Source organism: Hyaena hyaena, unplaced genomic scaffold (genome assembly GCF_003009895.1).
Source record: "Hyaena hyaena isolate Hyena2069 unplaced genomic scaffold, ASM300989v1 scaffold_43, whole genome shotgun sequence".
Classification (NCBI taxonomy): Eukaryota; Metazoa; Chordata; class Mammalia; order Carnivora; family Hyaenidae; genus Hyaena; species Hyaena hyaena.
Window position 1 is genome coordinate 985,494 of NW_024080675.1, and position 9,490 is coordinate 994,983.

The following is a 9,490-nucleotide window of genomic DNA, read 5'->3' on the forward strand; positions in this document are numbered from 1 at the left end:
TCTATGGATGAGTCTCACTGAACCAGCCAGAGGTATGGTAATTGAAATTTTCACAGGGCCTTACAGCTTCCAAAATACTTTCATAAATATTTTTATTTAGCAGCCACTCCTCTGTAAGCTACATACTCTTATTATTGTTGCTGTTTTCATTTTTTCAGAAGAGTACATGGGGAATCAGAGCAGTTAATTACTTGCTTAAGATCCCAGGGCCATCAAGAAGTGACTCTTTCCTTCTCAGTCTAAATCCTGTATAGTTTTCATGCTATCTGCTTGCCTTGTCCCCTTCTCTGCTCACTGGCATCATTTTATGTCCTGACATTCAGGGCTAAGAGTTCTGAGATCCTAGAAAAGGCAATAGGGTCATCCGTGAACTCCAGAGCCTGCTCTCTCTCTCAAGGGTATCTTCTCATACTTACTGGAAGAGGAGCATTCTATCCTTGGGGTACAGCTCCCACATCCTGGACATAAGAAGTACTTCTTTCCCTCCCTAATTTTCTTCTCTGTGGCTCCCAAGATGGCAGGCCTCTCCACACCAATGGAAGATGGCAAGATGTGCCAACCTACCCCTGGGAGCAAAGACTGTGAGCCCATGTAACAGCATGGGTAGGAAGTGAGTGGGGGAGTCCTCTGGCCATGGTGAATGCTGAAGCACACTGTTTCCTAACTCTGCCCCACTGGCTCCCCTTTCTTCTGCATCTCCAGGGTTGCCTATCTAACTAATATGAGATGATGGAATGCCATTTCTTTCTTTCATTACCCTAAATTAAGTATCATTAGGGAGGTAAATGCTCTCCCTAAAACAAATAAATCACCTAACACACTCCGAGAGAGATTTAAATTATTTAAATTATTTATAGATAATCTGCATCTTTGGATTATCCAAACCACTGTTGAAAACTAACATAGAAAACAGACTCACCTGCAGCCCAGAGCCTTAGGGCTTACGCTGACTTGCAGACCGGGCGCGAAGCCTGCCATGGAAGGAAGTCCGTAGTGACAGCATTTGGGAGGATTTGTCATCCCGAGGAACATGGTGGTAGTATTTTCAGCATTTGCAAGCTCTGAGTCATAGCAAAGCATGCTGTGCTGTGGGGTAGACCCAGCTCTGGATTGGACAGCTTCCCAAGGCAGAGTCAACCAACAGGCCCGGAAAGCTCGTTAATCCTCTTCAGGGCGTCAGTACCGTAGCCAACTGAAGCCATCAGTGAGCACATGCTGAGATTCCCAGGCTGGAACGTGTAGGGGCAAGACCTGTCCAGAAGAGGATACAGAAGAGACTGGAGGCCCACTCCCCTGTCCCCAGGAACAAGGAAAGCTTATTCTGGGTGGAGGAAGGGGCTAGAGCTGTAAAGGTGGCAGAGGAGCGGGGGAACGGAGGAGGCTGGTACCCTCAGAGGAGTCATGCCTGCCATGCCTTGGCACTGCCAAAGTGAGCCCAACAGTCATGCCCGGGCCTGCAGTTCTGTTGGCTAACCTGGGAGGTCCCTCAAGGGTGATTAGAGCCAGAAGATTCTGCTTCTCTGGTCAGCAACACTGAGCACTGAATTGGTGCGAGAACAAGATTTGGAGGCGAAGACATGAGGAAAAAAAAGAGAGGTGTTTCCCCTAGGAACTGCTGTGGTGATGGGAGAGAGTTTGGGGTCAGATGCCAAAGACCCAGGAGGTATCTAGGATCAGGATGTGGAGGTGCTTTGTGACATAGAGTTCCTCCCGTCCCTAACATTCTGCTAGTCCTGTTTATTGGAGGACACTGGATAAACACACATGGAAGATGGAGAAATGCTAAAACAGGAAATGTAGCGATGGAGTCAAGTCTCCACTTCCTGCCTTTTTTTAAAAAAAGTTTTTTATTTATTTTTGAGAGAGAAAAACAGAGCACAAATGGGCAACAGAGAGAGGGAGACAAAGAATCTGAAGGAGGTTCCAGGTTCTGAGCTGTCAGCATAGAGCCTGACAAGGGGCTTGAACTCATGAACCATGAGATCATGACCTGAGCTGAAGTCAGATGCTTAACTGACTGAGCCACCCAGGTGCCCCTCCATTTTTTGCCTTCATTGTCATCTTTGTAGACCTCAGCCAGGCCCCACATGATTGACAAGAGGGCTGAAGACTGGACACAGTGCACAAAGGGCCATACATGGGGGAAAAGACAGGTGATTCTAGTCAAAAGTCCAAAGAGCTGGTTATAGAGCATATTGAAAGGGGAAAACTCTATAAAAAGAACTCTTTTTCTTACCTGAGGCTGCGAATCTCCTGCAGAGATATCATTTCAGTTAAGATGTAAACTTCCTGAAGGCAGAGAAGACGATTCAGGTGTTACCCCTGGAAAGGTGACTGGTAGTGAGAGAGGGGGAGTTGCAGAGGACTCAGAGCTGATTTGGGACTCACTGCCTTATCTACAGCGACTCAGGCAGCCCAGGCCCCTGCTTTCTGTGGGCTAAAACCCTCATGCAAACATGCAGTCAGTTGCTTTGTGGATGGTCTGAAATGCTTCTGCCACTGCTCTGTAACTGTCTCAAAGGAAAATAATTTGGAGGTTAAGACAGGGAAGGAGGGAGGTGTGATGTTCTATAGCTAAGTGGATTCAGGTGGGGCCAGGAAAGTTTTCTAGAAAAGGGGGATTTCAAATCTACTTGGCTGAATAAAAAGGAGCTATCTTCTGTCTTGTGCATGATCTACAAATGTGTCTTCCTGTACACTCCTCTGATCGGCAGTGGTAACACATTCAAATGGTCAATAGATTGGAGTGAGCTGAGGTGTCTATAGAGCTTCCGTTGCCTGAGGAGGCTGGGTAGCACATTGGAAAGTGCCTGGGTTCTGTTGCCAGAAAGAGCTGGGCTCAAGTCCTATGTGGGCCACTAATTAGTCATGTTTCCTTGAATAAGTCACTTGACCTCCCTGATTTCACAAGATCCTTAATCATAAAATGCAGACAATCACTCCATAGGGTGGGGCCGAGAATTAAATGCGACAATATACAGCACTAGGCCAAAAGGAGCACCACGTGCTTCATTTCTGTGCATGTCAGAGGCACAGTGGGAAGGCAGGACCTGAGATGGAGCTGGATGAACAGGTGTGCCCAATGTGGGGCCTTAACTGTGCTTTCCTCTAATGAAGTGCCATCTGGAGAAGAGCCAGCCTGAACCCAGATTGTCTATCCAAGATGGCAGCCTGTCCAGAGACTCCTCCACATACAGTCTGTGGCAGGCCCAGGACACCAGGCCACATGGCCCATTCCTCAGCACTGCCTTCGGCAAATAGGGCCACCCCCGGGAATTCCCACTAAACCCAGGCCCTGCAGCCATGCCAGGACAACACAACACAAACACAGCATCCAGGCCCAGAGGTGGTGCCTTGGCCCCATCTGTGGTATGTCTCCTTGGCATGGACAATAAGAGCTGAGAGATGAAAAGGAATCTCAAAGGGGGAAGTATTAGTTGAGATCACATGAACCAACTTTTAGTAAACACACTTTGATTTTTCTTCTTGCTTTTTAATATTCCTTGTGTGTTCTTGAATGAAAATGTGTCTCACCCAGCTAGGTGTGTCAAACAAGAAAGAGGAATCAGGACTGCGTGGGTGGCTCATTTGGTTAAGTGTCCAATCTGGATTTCGGTTCTCGTCATGATCTCATTGTGAGATGGAGTCCCGTATTGGGTTCTGTGCAGACAGTGCACAGCCTACTTGGGATTCTCTGTCTCCCTCTCTCTGCCCCTCTCCCATTGATGCCATCTCTTTCTTTCTATGTCTCTCAAAAATAAATAAGCATAAAAAAAAAATAAAGAGGAATGGGGCGCCTGAGTGGCTCAGTCGGTTAAACCTCTGACTTGGCTCAGGTCATGATCTCGCGGTTCGTGAGTTCGAGCCCAAAGAGGAATCAATCACAAGTTCTGGATTCCAGCTCCAGCTCTTATTAACTGAGAGGGACTAGGCAGATCTTTCATCTTGTAAAACGAGGACACTAGTGCCGTGTTTATAAAATCCCTTAATGAACCAAGGGCAAAAGTGATACAAATGGAAGCTAGCTTTTGCATTGATCATCTGCTTGAAGCATCGTAATTACTGGGTTGACTTCCTGGGCTAACATCTAAGCCCGTTCCTCCTCTGCTCGTCAATCCCTACATCAGTCTCCCTTCCCCATGAGGTTAAAAGAACTGAGACACTGTTTGTTGACCCCATTGTGCCTGGGGCAGGTCAGATGTTCCTGAATAGTCATTACAGACTCCTACAGATGGAAGTGATGATCCCACCTTGCTGATATGAGTGTGAGAATCCTTTCTCCTTGCCTTGCAAACCCTCTCAAGTCTTATGTTGTTCCAGTCTTTTCTTCAACAAGGGTAACAAAAATGAAAACAAAAGAAAAAGAAAACAAAAGAAAAGAGGACACAGGGACACGGGGTATGGGATGCTGACTGCCATGGTCTCCAAGTTGCCCTACCCACAAACTTTCCATGAAACACTTGAACGTGACAGGATTTCATGGAAAATCCCTCAAGTCCCCTGTCTTTGTTTTGTTCATCATGCCCTCCCCTCAAACACTGCAAAGGTTGTAGAGGACGAGGCTATAGTTACACGGCACGGAAGCCAAGAGTGGGTACAATTCCTAGCCATTCTGTGTGAATGTGACTTTACAGTCACTGGCTCTTCTTGCTTTTAGCATTAGCTACCTTGTCCTAGCAATTTTCTTTCATTAAACCATTAAAAGCATTTTATAACTATCAAATAATACACACTTTTAGAAAAAAAAACCTATAATTCAACCACTGCCAACATCGTGGGGGTATTTTCTTTCACAACCACAAAACGTGGGTGATGGTGGGTAAATATAGTTTTGTGTACTTTTTCACTTAATGTTATGCCATGAGAAATTTCCCATAATGCTAAAATTCTGAGAAAAGCATGGGTTTTAATGACTGGATAATGTTTATCATACAGATGAATCATAAGTTACTTCGCTGATTCCCTATTGTTCGACATTTAGACTGTTTTTATTTTGTTTCTGTTAAAAATAACACTGCTATTAATATCCCTGTACATAAGTGTCCATGCCTCTGATTATTTCCTTAACATAAATTACTAGAAATAGAACCAGTGGGTCAGAAGAGTAGGAATATTTTTGAAAGTCTTGATACATGGTGCCAAATTGCCCTCCAGAAAATATGTACCAATTTGCCCTTCCATGAGGACTGTGCGAAAGTACTCACTTCACCCTACCCCCACCAAGGCTGAATATTATCTCTGCTTTAACCCTTGCTCTCTTAATATGTGCAAACTGACTTGCTTCATATTTTTTAATGTTTATTTTTGACAGAGAGAGAGAGACAGAGATAGAGAATGAGTTGGGGAGGGGCAGAGAGAGAGGGAGAGAGAGAATCTGAAGCAGGCTCCAGGCTCTGAGCTGTCAGAACAGAGCTCAAAGTGGGGCTCTAACTCTCGAACTGCAAGATCATGACCTGAGCATGACCCGAAGTTGAGCCACACTTAACTGACTGAGCCACCCAGGCGCCCCTGCTTTCTCTTTATGTAGCTACCTTTTCTGGTCATTCCAGGTGTGGTACTTGTTTGTTACCTGTTTGATCATTGTGTATGCCCTGCCTACTTCCAAACAGAGTCTGGGGTGGTTCCAATTACATAATAAGTCCTCAAAGACAGTAATTTTCCTGATTTGTAGCTTCTACGACAGGCGCAGAGGCTTCACATAGTCAATATTTGGTACATGTTTAGAGGCTATTTTTGAACCATATAGATGTTCACGAACAGAATAGGGTATTCCCCTTTCTCCTGATGTACGTGGCTCCATTATGTTTCCTTTTCCCAGCCCTCATTGCTCTTAAACATTTAATCTTAAGTACACATAATTATTTACTAGTTTTTTTGGGGGTGAAACAAGCAAAAAACAAATGAAAAAAACACCTCTATCCCCTCAGTTATTAGTCACTTGAGGGCAGAGGATATACCCTTTGTTTCTCTTAGAAAAAATGAGTACAGCATTGAGCACATGTAGACATTTAACTTTTCATTCATTAATTCACTCATTTAATAAGCATTACTGAGCATCCATTATATGTCAAGCACTGTACTCAATGCTGAGGAAAGTAGCTTCCGGTCTAAGAGAAGGGGTGGGGTTTGGGAGCATGTAGGATGCTATAAGAACATTAAGGAGGGACCTGATACCCGGATGGGAGGAATCAAGGAGAGCTTCCTGAAAGAGGTAGTAGCTGACAGGAGTTAGCCAGTAAATAATGTGGCTAAAGGGTTGGGTGTTTCAGGGGCAGAGAGCTGCATCAGCAAAGTTATGGTAGACAAAGGGTGGTGCTTGAAGGAGTTTACCACGGGTGTAGCAAATCCAAAACTTAGAGAGGGACAGAGAGAATGCAGGAGGTGAGGCCAGAGAGTTGGCAGGGGCCATAACATGTACGGTGAGAATGAAAGTGACCAATTTCAGGCTTTACCAGTCAGTGTGTGCAAGGGCAACCCCACCAGAGTCAATATCCGGCTCTCCCAAGTTCAGCATCCCATCAGTTTGACTAAAGGAAGTCAAGAACTTTGAAGAATATCAGTTATTTTCAGGGTCTTTTCCACCAAGTACTTAGAAGACTCTTTAGGGGGAGCTTCTGTGTTTCGGTGAAATAGTCCAGGTTATCACCTGCCCATGTCTGGCAAGGCTGCAATCCTGCAGTCCTAGGCCTAATGCTTCACCAAGGCGCCAACACAAGGCTGGAAGTTTTGTCCTGTCATTGGCACAAATACCTAGCAGTCTATTGAGCTTTACAGTGCTGACACTGGAGCATCACTGCTGCATCTAAAGACCAGAGATTATTGCCACTGCTCTAGCAAATCCTCTGTGAAAATGCCCTTATTGGGTACAGTTCAAATAAAGTTTCCACAGCAAGGCTTGACTGCACACTAACAGCTTTTCAAACTTCCATGTAAGTCCTCCCCACCCCACTTTCTCCCAGGAGCCATACATGCAGCCCAAGTGGTTAGTGAGGCAAGTGGCAATGTTAGCTTCCACCATGAACCCAGAAGGCCATTCCCCTGGGGCACTCTGGCTCCACTGCTGGATTTGATCTAAGAGACCAGATGCTTTCTTCTCTATGATTGATGGCTTAATTCTCAGGCCCCTGTCCCCCGCTACTTATAATCATATCTCCTTCAGGCCCATCAGATGACTGAAATACAACCAGGGACAAGGTTCAGACTCTCCCATAGGCTGGACTGTTCAACTTCTGTGTAAATCAGTGGGTGTAAATAGATACATGGAGAGAAGGGCATTGCCTAACTGTTCTTATCAAAGGCATCTCCTGCTCAGACGATATACCTGGATTTGTTAAACTACTTAGATTTTATTCTGCAGACAAAGAGGATCCAGTCACGTCTATGTAGTCTATTAGTATACAAATTGCACTATACTAGTGACTAATATCCATAATATACAAAGATCTCTCAGAAACTGATTTGAGGGCCTTCTGGGTGGCTCAGTTAAGTGTCCTGATTTTGGCTCAGGTCCTGCTCTCATGGTTTGTGAGTTTGAGCCCACCATTGGGTACCAGGCTGACAGTGTGGAGCCTGCTTGCGATTCTCTCTCTCTCTCTCTCTCTCTCTCTCTCTCTCTCACCCCTCCCCTGCTCACACACACTTATAATAAATAAATAAACTTAAAAAAAAGAAACTCATCTGAAAAGACAAACCTGATAGAGATGGGTAGAAGAAAAAATCAAAATGCCCAAAAAATATATTTAAAGATGCTAATTAAAATTAAAGCAGTAATGTAATAGCACTTTATACCTTCTGGACTGGTAAAAATTAAGAACAGTGACAACACCTACTACTGGTGAAAATGAAGAGGAAACAGATACTCATACATTGCTGGATGAAATGTGAATCGCTGCAAAATTTTGGCACTCAAGACTAAAACATTTGAATACATATGGCCTTCAACCCAGCAATCCTACTGCTAGGAATCTAGTCTATAGAAATAGATTATGGTACAAAGCATACATAAACAAAGGTGTTTTTTGCTGTGTTATTTATGGTTGGCAAAACACTGAAAAGGAAATGAGTGCCCACCATCAGGGGAATGATTGAATATGTGCACATACCATGGGGAGTAACATAGCCATTTAAAAAGTATAGGCTACATCTATACTCAGTGACTTGGAGGGATTTCCACTAAATGTGATTACGTAGGAAGAGCTGTATGCAACAGTGTATATGTCCCCTGATCCACTTTTGCTGCTAATAGCAAAGCAAAAACCCTAACATCTTTTGTGTGTTAGCGTGTATGTGTGTGTGAGTGTGTGTGCATGTGCATGCATGTACATTTCTCCTGCATTGTCTTGCAGATAGGAGTGGCCAATGAGGTATAATGGGAGTCTTGGACTGTTTGCTGAAGCTCTTTCTTGCTATTGGTCTTCCCTTTTTCTTTCCTTCGTTCCTTCCTTCATTCTTTCATTCCTTTTTTCCTTTCTTTCTCTTTCTTTCTTTCTTTCTTTCTTTCCTTCCTTCCTTCCTTCCTTCCTTCCTTCCTTCCTTCCTTCCTTCCTTCCTCCCTTCCTTCCTTCCTTCCTCCCTTCCCTTCCCTTCCCTTCCCTTCCCTTCCCTTTCTTTTTTTCTGCCTACAGATTTATTTAACACAAAACCATCTCTTCCACCTTTACTGAAGTGGCTGACCACGTCCACAACCAAATCTGCCTCTAATCTGGAATTTAGTTGCTGACCCAGCTCCAGTGTCAGTTTTCTTGGTGGCACCAGGGGGCACAGTCCTTCGTCTGCAGGTGTCTCTGTCAGTGTCCCCTCATGTAAGTCTTGCAAGTTTCTCTCCCTCCAGACCTTTGGGCCCTGGCCTGCCAGTCTCAGGACAGCTGTGACACAAAGTGGCAGGCACAATCTCAGGGGGCAGGTGGAGGCAGTCACAGAGATACTGGGTACCCTGGCTGGTAAGGTAAGAGCAGAAATGTCTCTAGGTAAACTGTTCCTTTATGTGGCCTTGTGATCTGAGAGACTGCATGGCCTTCATGATGTGAAGACTGGGCACATTCTTGCCTGCCAGCTCTGAGGGTTTAGGCATGTGGATGTCTTTCTTGGCTACCAGCACCCCCTCCTTGAAAAGGAGTTCATAAATGGCAATATGGTTCTTCTTTGGCATCAACATCTCATCAACTGCTACGTCTGGGGCTGGGCCTGGGGAGTGGTCTTCTCCTTTTCTTATCTGAAATGGGGACGTGAGAGCTGGCACTTTTACACACATTTTTATGGCTTTGAAGATACAACCGTGTGAAAGATCACAAAGCAGACAGTCTGAAGGAACCTGGCTCTTTGATCACTTTATGGAGCCCTGGGCTTTGTGAATATAAGAATAAGCCCTCAAGGAATTAAACTTCTACAGTTGGGTCACTGTTGTGAGGAGCCAAACACAATATATGATTATGTGAGCCTGAAGAAAATGTATGAAAGTATACATATCAAGTTCTTAGCATTGACTAAGTGG

At 44.8% G+C, this 9,490-nt stretch overlaps 1 pseudogene; it reads right to left on the reverse strand.

The window, feature by feature from the left end:
* Nucleotides 1-8,656: 8,656 nt before the first annotated feature.
* On the reverse strand, nt 8,657-9,166 carry LOC120230540 (annotated as a pseudogene).
* Nucleotides 9,167-9,490: the final 324 nt, after the last annotated feature.